The sequence below is a fragment of the Urocampus carinirostris genome, chromosome 10 (assembly GCF_059441175.1).
Source record: "Urocampus carinirostris isolate Australia breed hairy pipefish chromosome 10, RoL_Ucar_1.0, whole genome shotgun sequence".
NCBI lineage: Eukaryota > Metazoa > Chordata > Actinopteri > Syngnathiformes > Syngnathidae > Urocampus > Urocampus carinirostris.
The window spans coordinates 2,772,636-2,787,592 of record NC_142358.1 but is presented as its reverse complement, the minus strand read 5'-3'; the positions used below and the strand labels follow the sequence as shown (position 1 = coordinate 2,787,592).

The window sequence follows — 14,957 nt, the reverse complement described above, 5'->3', positions numbered from 1 at the left end:
TTTGTTCCACTTTCTTGAGTAGACTCTTGTTCTGTGCACTGAACAATTTAAGCAGCTGTCCCACAAGTCTAATCTGACAGTCGGCAGTCCAATTACAAAGCCAATTATTGGGTCGTTCCTTTGGGCCCGATGGATCACTGCTCTTGAAAACGGCCGTCACTGCTCTCTCTGTCTGGATGCTATTTGATTGTTAGATGGAAATCTGCCATTTCAGTGACCCACCTGCTTCCTGTGGTGTTCAGCTTCCCTGTGGACAACGCTTGGTAAGTTATTGTTGTCTGTGTACACAACACAAGAAGAGTTCATCAAGTAATCTCAAAAGCGGTCGGCCACAATCCACTTCAAGGCTAGAAACTCTAGTTTACCCGAGCGAAGGTGGTAATTCTTCTCCGCTTTTGTCAGTGTGCGAGATGCATGCACAATTACTCGCAGCTTATCTTCCTGTTCTTGATAGAACACTGTACCTAGGCCCTGATTTGTGTCAGCGTGTAAGATAAATGACTTGTTGAAATCTGGGAAAGAGGGGGTGGGGGACTCAACCGGACACTTGATCAATCTCCAATACCCGTTGATGCTCATCAGTCCAGACGATCGGCTTGTTTGAAGGTGTCCCTCTGTTTTCACCCCAGGAAGTCACGAACGGCGGTCATGTCTGCTCTGCCTGGCCATGAAGCCCTGATAAAATGCTTTCCCTTGATCTAGAAGTGAGAACCACATGCTTCCTTCTAGACCACCCATGATGTCTTGCACTCTATGTATTGGTTGTCTGGGAGAGTTTTCCTGTTCACCTCTCAGAAGTCGATACACAGCCGTAACTTCCCGTCTTTTTTTACGAACACCGACGATTAGTGATGAATATGGTGAAAATGACCTCTGGATCCAACCCTGTGCGGTAAAGTCATGAAAGTATTTCATCTCCCTGTTCAGCGGCTTTGGCACAGACAGGTAGGTCTTTGCAACAGGTTCAATGTCTTTCAAGGAAATGCTGAGTTGCAGTTTTTCAATGCATCCGATATCATCTGTCATTGAGAAGGAAGCGGACTCCTCTCTTAACATCTGGTAAATGATCTCTCTCTTGGGCTCACTAAGGTGACTCAGACTGATCAGTTGTTTTGTTCTCATTGGCCCTGGTGTGACTTATGCTCACTGGCGGTGGTGGGCGGAACCCCTCTAGGATGGAAGCAGGTTGCACGGTCTGAATATTCTGGAGTGTTCCAATTGCAGTTCTTCCTGCCAAAACTATGTTATGGGCTGTAGGAATTTGGACACTTAAAGTAATGGAAGGTCTATAGTCTTTACTCGCCCGGAGAAATGTGTCACAGATTTCCAGTCCATCTATCCAACCGGGGTTAACATCAGGCTTGAAGAGCATTGTGGTGTCTTGAAGATCATTGTGGATACATTTGTACATGACACTCAACTTTGACGGACATGTGTCTCTTTATGTTGATCTGTTCCTTCTTTGTTTTCACAACACATTTACTTCTCTGCTCAACACTTACTGTACGAAGGCTAGAACTTGCTCTGGGTCGGAGTTGGGGCATGCTGTCTTCAATGTGTGGCTCAAACGTGCTATGTCAGTAGTACTGGACTGTCTAATATTAACTCAATGACATAAGACCCAATTATTGGTCGGCCAAGATGGTTACCCTTCATTACAAGAGGGAGGACATTAACTGTATTTGTTGGGGCTCAACCTGAAGCGAAATTGAAAGTGACTTCCACCCACCCTACATATGGCATACTCTCCCCATTAGCTGCCACAATATCTCGGGAATTTGCCCTCTCCAGAATGTCAACAATGTCTCTTAGTCTTGTGTGTGGCAGGTGCTCTTCTTTCCGTCGCTCAGCAATGATTGTCACTTGGGAACTCAAGTCCCACAGGGCTTGAAGTACTTGGCCTTGAATGTAACAGTCAATGAGGTACTTTTTGCCTACTAGTGGAGCTACTTGGGTCTTTTTCTCTCTTCGAGGGGCAGTGTTCATAGTCATAACAAGAAAGAGGGAGATAATAAGAGAGAAAAAGAACATGCCAGAGAAACAGAAAAAAAGAGAAAGTGAAAAAGAGAAAGGGAGAAATATAGAGAAAAAGGGAAAAAGAAAAACCGAGTGAGAAAGAGACAGAGAAAGAAAGACAGACAAGAGATCTAAATAGAGAGAGAGAACGAGAGTGATAGAGAAAAAAAGAGGAAGGGAAAAATAGAGAAAAAGAAAAAAAATTAAATAGAGATGTAAAGAGAGAGGGTAAAAATTATTTAGCTACAGTTGCTTTGCAAGTGGCCCTTGGCTTTATAAATGGTAAAATGGTATATAGTCTGCTTTTATATAGCACTTTTCAAGTCACTGAAGACCTCCCAAAGCGCTTTAAAATGTGCTTTACAGTCACCCAAATACAAAGACCACACACTTACACAGATAGCCTGAGTCAACACCAAACGGACATGTTTCAAACTGCATTTGATTTTTGTCCTGCTTCTCTCGGTGTTGTCTTGTGGGCCAGATTAAAAATGTTGGTGGGCCTATTACAGCCCGCGGGCCACATGTTTTCACCCCTGCACTAAGACAAGGCTAAAGAGAAATATGCGACTCTACAGCTGCATGTTACTGACTTACTGATTAGGATGATTAAATCAGTACAATATTTTTAAAAATATGTCACACTTTCTAAATTGCTCTCCCATTGTAACGATTCCCTATACAATGTATTCTTATGTAGTTTTTTTTCATATACCTAAGGGCAAATTAATTTGATAGAAAGACATTTAGGCTGACGTGGTTGGTCCCAAAAAATAAATTAGCCAGATACATGAGTAAAACACCTGCGATTGGCTGGCAACCAGTTCAGGGTGTCCTCTGCCCACTGCCCGATGATTGCTGGGATGGGCCCCAGGACCACCGCGACCCTACTGAGGATAAGCGGTGTAGCTAATGAGATGAGATGAGTAAAACACATGTTATTTTACATTACTGTTTCTAAATTGATCTCCGATTGTAACAATTTTCAATAAATATTTGTATGTATGTAGTTGAATGAAGTACCTAAAAGCAGATTAATATGACATAGCAACGTTTAGGCTGACAAAATTGGACATAAAAAAGTGCGATTAGGCAGGTTAAACAAGTTAAAAAACAAATGTATGTCATTGTAACAATTTCACATATACAGTAAGTAATGTACAAATATAGCAAATCTGGGCGGACGGGCAGATAATTTGACGTAGCAACATTGAAATTGACGGGATTAAACTAACAAAGAAGAAAAAGAATCGGGCTGATTAAATTAATACAATATTGATATCCTATTGTAACTATTCCCAATATAATTTATTTTCATGTAGTTTATTTATATACCAAATCAGACATAGCAACACTTTCAGGCTCATTTGATTGGACCAAAATAAAGGCTTGAGAATTGACGTCTCTGTTTCTAAGTGATCTCCCATTGTCATAATTCAAAATATAATATATTTTCATGTAGTTTATTTACATACTTTAGGACATATCAATTTCACATAGCAACAATGTTTATGCTCACGTGATTGGACCGAAATAAAAACAAGGGATTTTAGCCGATTCAATTGAAATTTACATCTCTGTTAATCACCCATTGTCACAATTCTCAATAACATATATTTTCCTGTTATTTATTTATATACTTTAGGTCAGATTAATTTGACATGGCAACAACGAGGCTAAAACTATTGGACAGAAAAAAAAGATTAGGCTAAGTGAATTAAAACTTGTAAATCTTTCTAATTTGAGATTCCATTGTCAAAAATTCCACTCTAATACATATTTATGTAATTTGTTCATAAATCTATTTTGACATATCAATACGATTAGGCTCTTGTTTTTTTTCTTCCTGGTTTTGGTCCAAATGATTAAGCTGATTTAAACTAGTACACAATTTGTAAGCACACGTCAATGTTTCTGAGGTATTTTCATGAACTTTATTTATATACTTAATCAGAGCGGAATGTCAGATTAACAATACGGATGACGTGATTGGACGAAACAAAGAGAGGTCATATTTTCATAATAAAAGTTGTAATAATAAACACACTGATTTAATAAAAGATGTATTTACCCTTTTGAGATGTTAATAAAATGATTTTAGTGGGTTACCCTCCTTCACTTGTATCCTTAAAAAGTTTAAAATAAAATATTTAAGAAATATTTTCTCTATTAAGTATGTGTTAAAAATGCTTACCCAAGCATACATACTTAATAGTATGTGTATGTATCGGCCCCGCGACCCTACTGAGGATAAGCGGTGTTCATAATGGATGGATGGATGGATATGTATATCGGGCACAGGAAAAGAGCCAGGGGAGGGGTGGCCTCACACGATGGAATAAGAGCTTGTTCTGTCCACTCCACGCATCGGCCCGGTATTGCAGTACCTCCGGGAACGGTGCATTCGCAATGATCGCAGCAAAGCTTTAGGCTAGGACCTTAGCTTGGCCTTTTGGCTGAGAGTAAGTGTCCCGGCTCCTAGGCTTTGTAGCGTATTATGAACTGACCGATAACGGATAATGGATAATGAATAACGAAGATAGATCAATAACCCTTAAAAAACCCCCGTGTAAGAAAGTAAGAAAATGACTTTCAAATAAAGTCCAAATAACAAACCAAACCCCCAAAAATATTTAAAAGGGAGAGTTTATTCAAGCTCCTCTGTGAAATCTTACTTGCACGTTCAACAAAAGGAGGTGCAATGATGATTTCAGCCACAAGACAGCGGTAGCAAGTAGAATATTTTGAAGCCTCGGACACCAAATACAACTCAACACAAGGGGGTGATTCTTAAGCATATCATACCGTAAATTACATTGGGAATGTTCATGATATTTTAAGATTTAGCAAAAAATGTATTGACAACAGTTTGAAAAGTGGCTTTCACCTCTATTATTTATTTTTAATAGTGCACATTTTGCAGCAGCCATGACGTGGAGGTAGTTTCCATAGCAACAGTGCATAAGCGTGCGGTGCCACCCCACCCCCAACAAAGCGAAAAAATAATTTAGCGAATAATTGTTATATAACATACAAAATAACGTAAAAGCGTTATCCTTTGTCTTTTTAAGGGCGGAATCAACACCCCCCATTTTTTTGCAACACCAACACTCTCCCTGTCTGTTACTGACTCCTCCCCTCTGCATTAGATCCAATGGCTCCGCCCATTACACGTCTAACCACTTACACAGCTCTTTAAGCTCCGCCTATGACTTTTATAACCAATAGCTCTTCGAGAGCCAGTCCCATCCTCTCCGCCTTATTCCTGCATCCCACCCCCTCCTTTTCCTCTCCTTCTCCCCGCAGACGGTTCCTGCCCTTTCCTTTTCCTTTCGTTTCCTTTCTGGTTCGGCCCCGTTCTGGTTCGGGAGTTTCTCGCGGACCAAACGATTGTACAATGGCTGGCCTTTTCCTGGGATGCTGTTGACGACGCTGTTGTCTTTGTCCCCTCCCTGCGCCATTTTTATGTGAGTAAAAACAAAAAAAAACCCAACTGATAAACACAAACCCTTTTCTCCTAATGTTGTTTTTCGGATGAATAATTGATGAATTGATGGCGACCTTTTAATAAATATGACCGCCTCCCCCTTTTGGCAGGTGTGCCCCCTTTTTTACTGCAGTCTGCATCCTACTGGATGGTACAGGCGACCCTCTCTTTAACGCGGTTCACTTATCAAGGTCTTGCTACCTCGCCGATTGCGTTCTGCATTGTGATTAGCTTAACCAGAGGTGGGCAAACTACAGCCCATCATGTTTTTTTTACCAAATGAAAATGGTCAAAATACAATGACAATTACCTATAATAGAAATGATTATGACAGAAATACTACAATACTATTACAAACCTAAATATCAAATCTATTGCTCCAAACAGGGACCTAGTATATTACTTTGCTTCCATTCTAAAAAGTAAAAATACTATAGAAATACTAAAAAAATGAACATTTCATAAAATACTATGCTCTATAAAGAGAAGTTGAACTTACTTTTGGAAGATGACCTTCGATAGTTAGGCGACTTCCTCCTCAGTGGTAAAAAGTAGCTGAAAAAAAGCGATCCAACCATTTTCTCAACCACATCAAGCTTTGTTATTCCACTTTAATTTCAAAAGAAACGGCTCAGCTCTTCTTTACCCTTTACACCAACCATATTGAAAGGATGCACGAGATATTAAAAAATAAAACCGTCAAAGTTCCTAGCTCGCTAGAGATACAGTACACGTAGTATGTTTACACACGAACGAGGAAGTAGTTGTTCTTCGGGGTGAATTCTGGGTGACCTCGCACAGCGTCACGCGTTGGAAAGAAGCACTACAGTAATGTCCTGTACTCGGAAAAAGGTGCACACAATACAAAATCTTACTTCCAGGATTGTCCGGATATTTTTCAACATTCTGAAAAAAATGTTCGTATCTACAGTTTTTTGCAAGTCGAATGGTCGTGGAGGAGCGTCTGTATACAGTAATTTGTCCAAAAAAAGGTTGGGTCTGGTAAAATTATGTGTTCTTCGATCTCAATGCATAGTACAATAGAATATTTCACTTAAATGTGATTATGCAAAAAATAAAGGTTCTATTGGATGGATTCGGCCTAAAAGGGGTTCTTTTTGCTCGAATAAACGAGGGTTCACTGTACATGTGAGTCAGCTTGTTTTCTTATGTCACTGCTCTGTGTGAGTGTCTGTGTGTGCTTATTGCACTGCAGCATCATCATGTTCCCAGCCTTCATGGGCCAGACGATTTATTTTTTATCGACCGGCAAGTCTTTATGTCGAAAACTGGCCCTCAGGTGCTGCAAGGAGGATGCTAGTACAGTAAAGCCCCATAATACAACATACATCCATGCTGAGGTGGGGATACTTAAGTGAAATTACTGTATAACCAGGGATAGAAACCTATGGAAATGCGTAGGTATTGCATTACGAACCACTTTGAACTCCAGAATATGTGTAACATACAGGCATATGATTAAATATCATTATAAATTAGGGCAGCAACCTACGATTATTTTCATAATTGATGAATCCGTCGATTATTCAATCAATTAATCAAATCTTTTAAAGACATTTTAATTTCCTTCTCTCTATTCAAATATTGAAGTTTTGGGCAGGTACAAAAAACATAACATTCTATAATATAAACAATAAAAAAATCCAAGTGTTAACTTGACAATAAACAAAAATACATACAACTAATATGCAATACACCTTAAATATGTAAAATACTCTTCTTACCACCTTATCCAAAGATCATATTATATTTGGACTTATCATACAAAACAAATAAGAAAGAATTACATTTCAATTTATCCGTAGCCATGTTTTTTTCACAAAAAAAAAAAATCAGTTTTCAAAATGTCGTCAACATTTTTTTGGGTGGGGGGTTGATGTTTTGAATATGATAAACATTCCCAATATGAAAATGATGTATAATATGCTTACGAGTCTGCCCCTTGTGTAGAGTTAAACGTGTCATTATTAGTACCTTTCTTTTCACCTCATTTATGTGATTTACTTTTTTTTAGATTTTTTTTCCCTGTTTTTCTGCAGCACTTTCTGTTCCCTTAAAAGTTGTGTACTTTGTGAAACGGTCAAATACTAGATATATGAAACTTTTAATGCCAATTTTATTCGTAATTATGCAATGTTCAATAAAAAAAGATTTAAAAAAAAAGGAAGATAACTTTTTTTATGAAAACCGTCTTGTCACCCTCTCGTTCGGACCAAAGTGGTACTACAGCTCTCAGTGTCGTAACATAATTGTGTGCACTCTTATTTGCATTGATTGAAAGTACTTTGTGGATCATAAATCACATGATACGACAAATCGATTATTTAATTAGTTGTCAAAGCTTTTAATGATCAATTGATATCTATTGTATATATTAGTTGTTGCAGCCCTATTACTATTAATACTGAAAATGGTAATTTCTTTTATTTATCACGGATAGAGGATTTAAGGTTGTGGGATAGGTGTTTTCCCATGTGTTAAATAAGTTAATATACGTGAACAAAAATTATATTCAGCATTTTGGTTTAGGATCGTTTGCGCACGCCAGAGTATAAAAATATATCCAGCAGTATTTTTTTTTTGTATTTTATTAAGCTGAGCCTTAAAATTTAGTTTTTTGTCTCAAGTAATATTCCAACACCTTTGTGATTACTAACTCTTTCGATTCTAATTTTATTCATGTGGATCTAAATCTTATAGTTGTATGTACTTGTATGTACACTCTAAAACCCTTAGGTTAAAAATAACCTAAGTTTTGATCATAAATGGACCAACCCAATACCTGGGTTGTTTTGATCTATTTTTTGGGTCGTTTTACTCAAAAAAAACTAATTTTCGGGTTGTTCTAAATAAATTGACCCAGACTGTTATGTATAACATGGACCATTTTTTAGTTTTTTTAAAAAAACAAACACTTTTTTTGTTTCTCTTGTACAAAAATAACCTATAACGTTATTCAATTTTTGTTGGGGTTGTTTCTGCAAAACAACTCAGAACGGTTTAAATCAACCCAATTATTGCGTTTGTCCAAACTTGGGTTATCTTAACCCAACTGTTTCTACAGTGTAGCGATGTGGGTGTCTTCTTCGTTTTCCTTAATAATCATTTTCTTTGTTTCAATGTTTTTTTGTTTTTACCTTTAGCATCACTTCAAGCCATGGAACAAGTCTTTACAAAACACATGAGATTCTGAACTAAATGAGGAAAAATGCATTTTGAGAAGTAATTCAGCCAATAGCATATCAGCATTTACACAATACCATGACACAAACCAATAGCTGACAGGCATTCTCAATGACATTGACCAATAGCAGACAGGTAACTTCGATAAACATTCCGTTATACGCACCAAATGTTTTTGGGCCATGCGAAATGAATTGTAATTGATATTGTATAGTGGGGAAAATGCACTAAAAAGGCGTCGAAAAAATACTCATTGCACAACGTAAACTGAAAACTGCCCTATTTACAAACTAGATTCCGGACGATTGTTAATAAGTTGAATTTGTTCGTAAGTTGCTTCAGTGCAATATTTTGTATGTTTAAGGTTTATATAAGTATGTTTAAGGCTTGTATAAGTAACCTGTATTGTTTTGTGCTAAAAAAATAAACATTTTATAAAATACTATGCTCTATAAAGATAAATAAAGTTGAGTTGAACTTACTTTTGGAAGATGCGCTTCAAGAGGTACTTCTCCTTGGTAAAATTTTCTCAACTGCATCAAGCTTTCTTATTCCACTTTCATTTTCGACATCCTGAATTTTTTTTTCGTATCTACTGTCGAATGGTCGTAAGTAGGGGAGCGTCTGTATTAATAAACAGTTATTTTGGGCCCTAGTGTGTTTAGAGAAGTATTTTTCTTTCATGCAATATATATTTACTAAAACTATTATGTGATACTTTTCTCCCGCCTGGGATCAATGTCGTCATCAGCCTTAAAAACAGAAAAAATATTGGGTGTTAAATATTGATACGAAAACAACAAGTAACGATTCTTTACACTAATATTTAGTACATATTATTGGAGGTGGTTATTGAGATTAAAGGTTATCAGAATCAATAGTACTGATGTTAAGAGTATGGCAAAGCTTCAAATTTCTTAGCAAGCACATTTTTTACATTTTGTTTTTATGATAGTTTTTTTTATACCCGAAATGAGGAGTCAAAAAGAGGTTAGGCTTGCTGATGAAAGTTATCAATTTTTTTGTCCAGGCTCTTGTGATTGGCAGGCATCCGGCTAGCTCCTCGTGGTGTACGTAGTTGCACAAAGCACCAGTTGTCTGAAAGGTTCTATTTCAAGAAATGCAAAAGCTCTGTCGCAAAAATTCAGAAAATAGCAAAACTAATTCCTCATGGCCTTTACAGCTTCAGACTGTAAAAATGAAATCCAGGTGACACATTATGTAACATTCATTCAAATTATCTTGTTTAATCGTCAGATTTAGATCATTTGATTTTTTAGGGATGCACAATAACTGTTCTTTACAACTGATAACCATTGGTGGGAATTACACCGTTATAAATTACCCCATTATGTAACGGTGTTATTTTTTTCAACAACTGGGTAATTAAATTCATAATTTTTTTCGACTGTTACAACGCCGTTAGCATTACTCACAAGTAAACCATAACACACAAGTGTTAAAATTAGGGGACACACCGCACATGCTCACTAATAATGTGGTGTTAGGGGTAATGTAGTTGTTATGTTATTGTGCACATTACATCACATAGAGAGAGGGATTGGATAGTCACTTTATATTATTACTGTATACTGTTGACCTTTGTTGTGATCAAAATATTTGAAGTGCAGTTGCCTATTTCTACTTGACCAGTGTTTCAGGTTGTGATATTCATTTTACACTGCTGTGTAAACACACTTTATCTTGTTGAACTGTTTACTTTTGTTGTGTGAAAACACTTGACGTACAGTAGCATATGTCAACTTGAGCAGTTGTCTGACTAAAGGTTGTGATATATTCTATTGAATGAAACTCACTTTATATTGTTTTACAATTGACACTTGTACTTGGAGTACAGTAGGCCATGTTTACTTGACCAGTAGTCTCAGGATGTGAGAGTGAGTTTTAATTAATAAACTCAATTTATATTGTGGGCAGCACTGCACCGCAGTGGTTAGTGCGTATGCGGCACAGTTCTGAGGTAATGAGATCGAACCTTCCTGTGTGGAGTTAGCATGTTCTCCCCGGTCTTGCGTGGGTTTCCTCCAGGCACTCCGGTTTCCGCCCACATCCCAAAAACATGCATGTCAGGTTAATTGGCCGGTCTTAATTGTCCCTAGGTATGACTGTGCAAGTGAGTTGTCTGTCTCCGTGTGCCCTGCGACTGGCTGGCAACCAGTTTAGGGTGTCCCCTTCCCACTGCCCGAGGATAGCTGGGATGGGCTCCAGCACCCCCGTGACCCTAATGAGGAAAAGCGGTGCAGATAATGATCTGTTGAATGAATTTATAATGTTTACTGCTGATTTTATTCCATTGTTTTCAGTTTATTTTTGTTGCATTTCAAGTGTAGCATAAATCTGTTGCTGGCGAGGTGCTGCTCAGAAAATGTCAAATTCTTTGAAAGAAATAGTTATTTTCTCTGGTAATTAGTTACTTTTACTATCGAGTAATTCAGTTACTAACTCAGTTACTTTTAGGAAGAAATAGTGAGTATCCATCCATCCATTATCTGCACCACTTATCCACAGTAGGGTCGCAGAGTGAAATATTGAGTAATTAAAACTAATTACTTTTTTAAGGTAATGTGCCCAATGCTTCCGATAACTGATAAAATCCTGCATGCTACACCATATTTACCATGCTACTGATGGTCAAGCTCTCAAGTGCTACGTTTGATTATGAAAGGGTAGAGAGGAGACATGACTAAGTTGCGCTACTATTTCTTATAGAAAATCAAAATGTATTAAATTCTATCGATCGATCGATCGACCGACCGACCGACCGACCGACCTACCGACCTACCTACCTACCTTCCTACCTACCTACCTACCTACCTACCTACCTACCTACCTACCTTGGTCATATCCCTCAAGAGGGGTGACCGACAGAGAGACGAACACATACAATAACAAAGAAAATAAAAGGGGGAAAAAAAAAATAGCAAAAAAAAAAAAACCACACACACACAAATTTTTGGACCATGGCCAACCCAATTGCCCAAACACCCAAACAAGTTAGGCACCTAAGTTGGTCATGGTCCCTCCAGATGAAATGGGACACCAGCGGCCATGTCACTCGGGTCAGGGTGACACAACACACTCTTTTGTTCAACAGCAGGGCCCGACAGCTTTCACTGGTTTACCCCTGCCGCATCATACGGGTGCCCAGCCCATCCTTAAGAACGCGTCCACAATCCCACTATCCTTTCACAACACCTCTCCACTCCTTCCTATCACCAACAAGAGCTCTAGCTTCCATTATATTTAGACCTCTTTCCTGCAGTGCACTCATAACACCATCCATCCACATCATACAGTCCCCTCTTAACATCCATACTCATACTCTTGTTACTCATCACTCTCCTCAAAGCACCCAAAACTTTGCTTCCTTGATTCACTCTGTGCAATACCTCACACTCCATTCCACCAACTGCAGCCACATCACAACCCAAGTACCTAAAGCTTTCAACTTCTTCCAGCACCTGTCCATGGAACCTTATTTCTAACGTCATGCCCACTCCATCACGTGAACACTTCATCACCTTACTCTTCCCAACATTGACACATAACTTACACCTATCACATACTCTTCCAAACTCCATTACCAACCTTCTCAATGTTTCCTCACAATCAGCCACAAGCGCTGTGTCATCTGCAAAGAACAACTGACTTACCTGCCACACTGTTCCACTGTTGTCCATCATCTCTACACCTCTGCCAAATACTCTTGCATTCACCTCTCTCACCACGCCATCCATGTACACATTAAACATCCATGGTGACATCACACACCCCTGTCTCACACCAGTCAACACAGGGAACCACTCAATTGTCTCACTCCCTACTCTTACACATGCTCTGCTGTTCATATAAAAACTTTTATATGTATTCAATTAAAGAACATAAATGCTTTCTAACAAGTCGTGTCGGCTCATTTAATTAGGTGGCTAAAAGTGACTAACTTTTAAGTCTTTTCCTTGTTCTTTCTATTGTGAAAATTATTTTTGACCGCTATTATTTCGATAACAATCGGCGTCTCCATTATGTTTACATTTTCTTTAAAGATTTATTACAGTCTTAAAAATACTACAATTTTTTTCTCCACTGTTGTGCTAGTAGTTAAGTGTAAGAAAAGAAAAAAAATTGGGGTGTGCTAAAAGAACAAAAATATTTCACAATAAATAAAATTCATAGTGCACTAGTGTCAAAAACCCGACCCATGGCTTAATCAAATGTGAACAGAGCCAAATAAAAAGGGCCTGGTCAGCAATTTTGTACCGTGAGTCATGTGACGCACTCCTACTTCAAACTTGATTGTTGGAAAAAAAAACAAAATCTGTATCTGAAGAAAAGAGCAATGCATTTTGAAATCTTGTAAAAGGCTTAGTTTTTGGATCTACATACATGCTAAATTATGTAGACCCTTTGCACACACGTGACCATAACCACGTGACAAAGGTGCAGACGCCATGATGGATGGAGGTAAACCATAGTAAACGGTACTCCCCGTGCGTGAAACTAGTAAACAGTAAACAACAAAAAATCTATACTCTTCAACACCATTGGCAATGACTAGTCAAAAGAATATTATGCAGTTGTCAGATGAGGTTGGTCACCTTGTCGGAAAGCAAAAAGAGCAGTATTTTGAAAAACTGAGTATAGCAGGGCTAGCTACTGACCCATACCTTCTTCCTCTTGATATATTCACGGATCCAAATTGTCCAGTATATCTGACCTCAGTTCACATAATATAGTATATTGTAAATGAAGTGTCCTCACACACCGCTGCTGATCTAAAAGTTTATGCAAGTCTGGATGCTTTCCAGATCTTTGTTAGTGGTTGGGTTATCAGTACGCATTGCTGAGCTGACAGGAGGACGTACCTCATAATAAGACACTAACGTTTGCTGTTTATGCTAATGTTTAAAACATACTTTGTAGAAAATGCTTGCTGCAAATCCAGGGGAACTTTGAGGGCTGCCAGTCCAATTGATTGATTGCAGAAATCTATTGCCGTCTTCTGTCTTCATTAAAAGGGATATGGTGTTGTGGTAAATACTACGACAATGGTACAATGTCAAATTGGGCTTAGAACTTTGCCGGTTCGCACAGCCCACCGCACCATCAAAAAAAGTCATGGTCATATTGTTCTGTAGCCGTTATTGATATTTGTTTCAACTCAACTGCTTATTCAACTATTATATTCAACTGCCGTCTGCTCAAATGCTTTTGCTGTCCGACATGGCGCTTATCCTAACTGTGAATGCATCGTGACGTCACAGGTTAAGGGGTGTATAAAGAGTCAAGCAGCAACAAAAAGAGCAGCCTAGCCTGTTTCAATCCAGCTTGGGAGTAGGAAAAGGAATCAAATACCTCAGTGGGCCGGGCTGACCCTTCCAACGATGTAAAAACATCCGGGAACGTGACATAACCAACATTTGTATTGACCTCAAAATGCAGCTCGGTGTAGGGAATAGAAAAACCACAACTAAGGTGCAAATCCAGAATTGAAATGATAACCTAGATAGGAAACCATAAAAAAAAAAAAACTTGGCTTGTCACCAAACTAATTCCTAGGAGTGCACAGTAATTATCAAGTAAAACGTCACATGAGGTTTCCCCTCTTTGCGTCAGCATTTGATTTAGCTTAGCTACAAATGTTTACTAGCTAAGATAATGCCACTTGATAGGAATGAGTGATTTTTTTAGGTAAGGTATGTGTGCACTTGTATTTTGATTAGAAGTGATGTTTTTAAACATAATGAACACCCCATAATCATATTTACTTTCTGCAATACCTGGTTCTCACAAAGATATCTTGTCATTATAGGTATTTTTGGCAAAAAAAAAATAAGTTTAGAGTTTCTCCAACACTACTTTACAAAATGTATATATTGTTAATATAATTTGAAACAAAAATAAAGAAATACATAAAAAAACTTAAATACAACTGTGATTTTGCATTTGTTTTTATATATTTCAATCTAAATATGTTCTGTAATTCAATACATTTAATTATCAGTGATCGGTTTTGGCATGAAGAAACAGTTATCCTGCATCCTTCTAATTTCAAAACAACTTTTAAAAAAGCCCTATTCATGTTCCTAAGGGCCCGGTCACACAGCCGTTTGCGTCTGAATCACGGCCAGAAATTTCTGCCTGTGAAGCAGACGCTGTTGGACGCTTTGAGATCGCCATACAGACGAGATACAGCAGTGCTTTACACGCTGTCGGAAATTCACACGCGGTA

The 14,957-nt window shown here is 38.2% G+C and overlaps 1 protein-coding gene across 2 annotated transcripts in view; it reads left to right on the top strand.

Moving 5' to 3' along the window:
• Nucleotides 1–5,307: 5,307 nt before the first annotated feature.
• The window catches only part of LOC148357490 (tripartite motif-containing protein 3-like), a 59,846-nt gene continuing 50,196 nt past the window's right edge, over nucleotides 5,308–14,957 (top strand). For both annotated transcript variants that reach the window (XM_088345257.1, XM_088345258.1), the window contains exon 1: nucleotides 5,308–5,483. The gene's annotated coding sequence lies outside the window, so the exon portion shown is untranslated. The remainder of the gene's footprint in view (nucleotides 5,484–14,957) is intronic.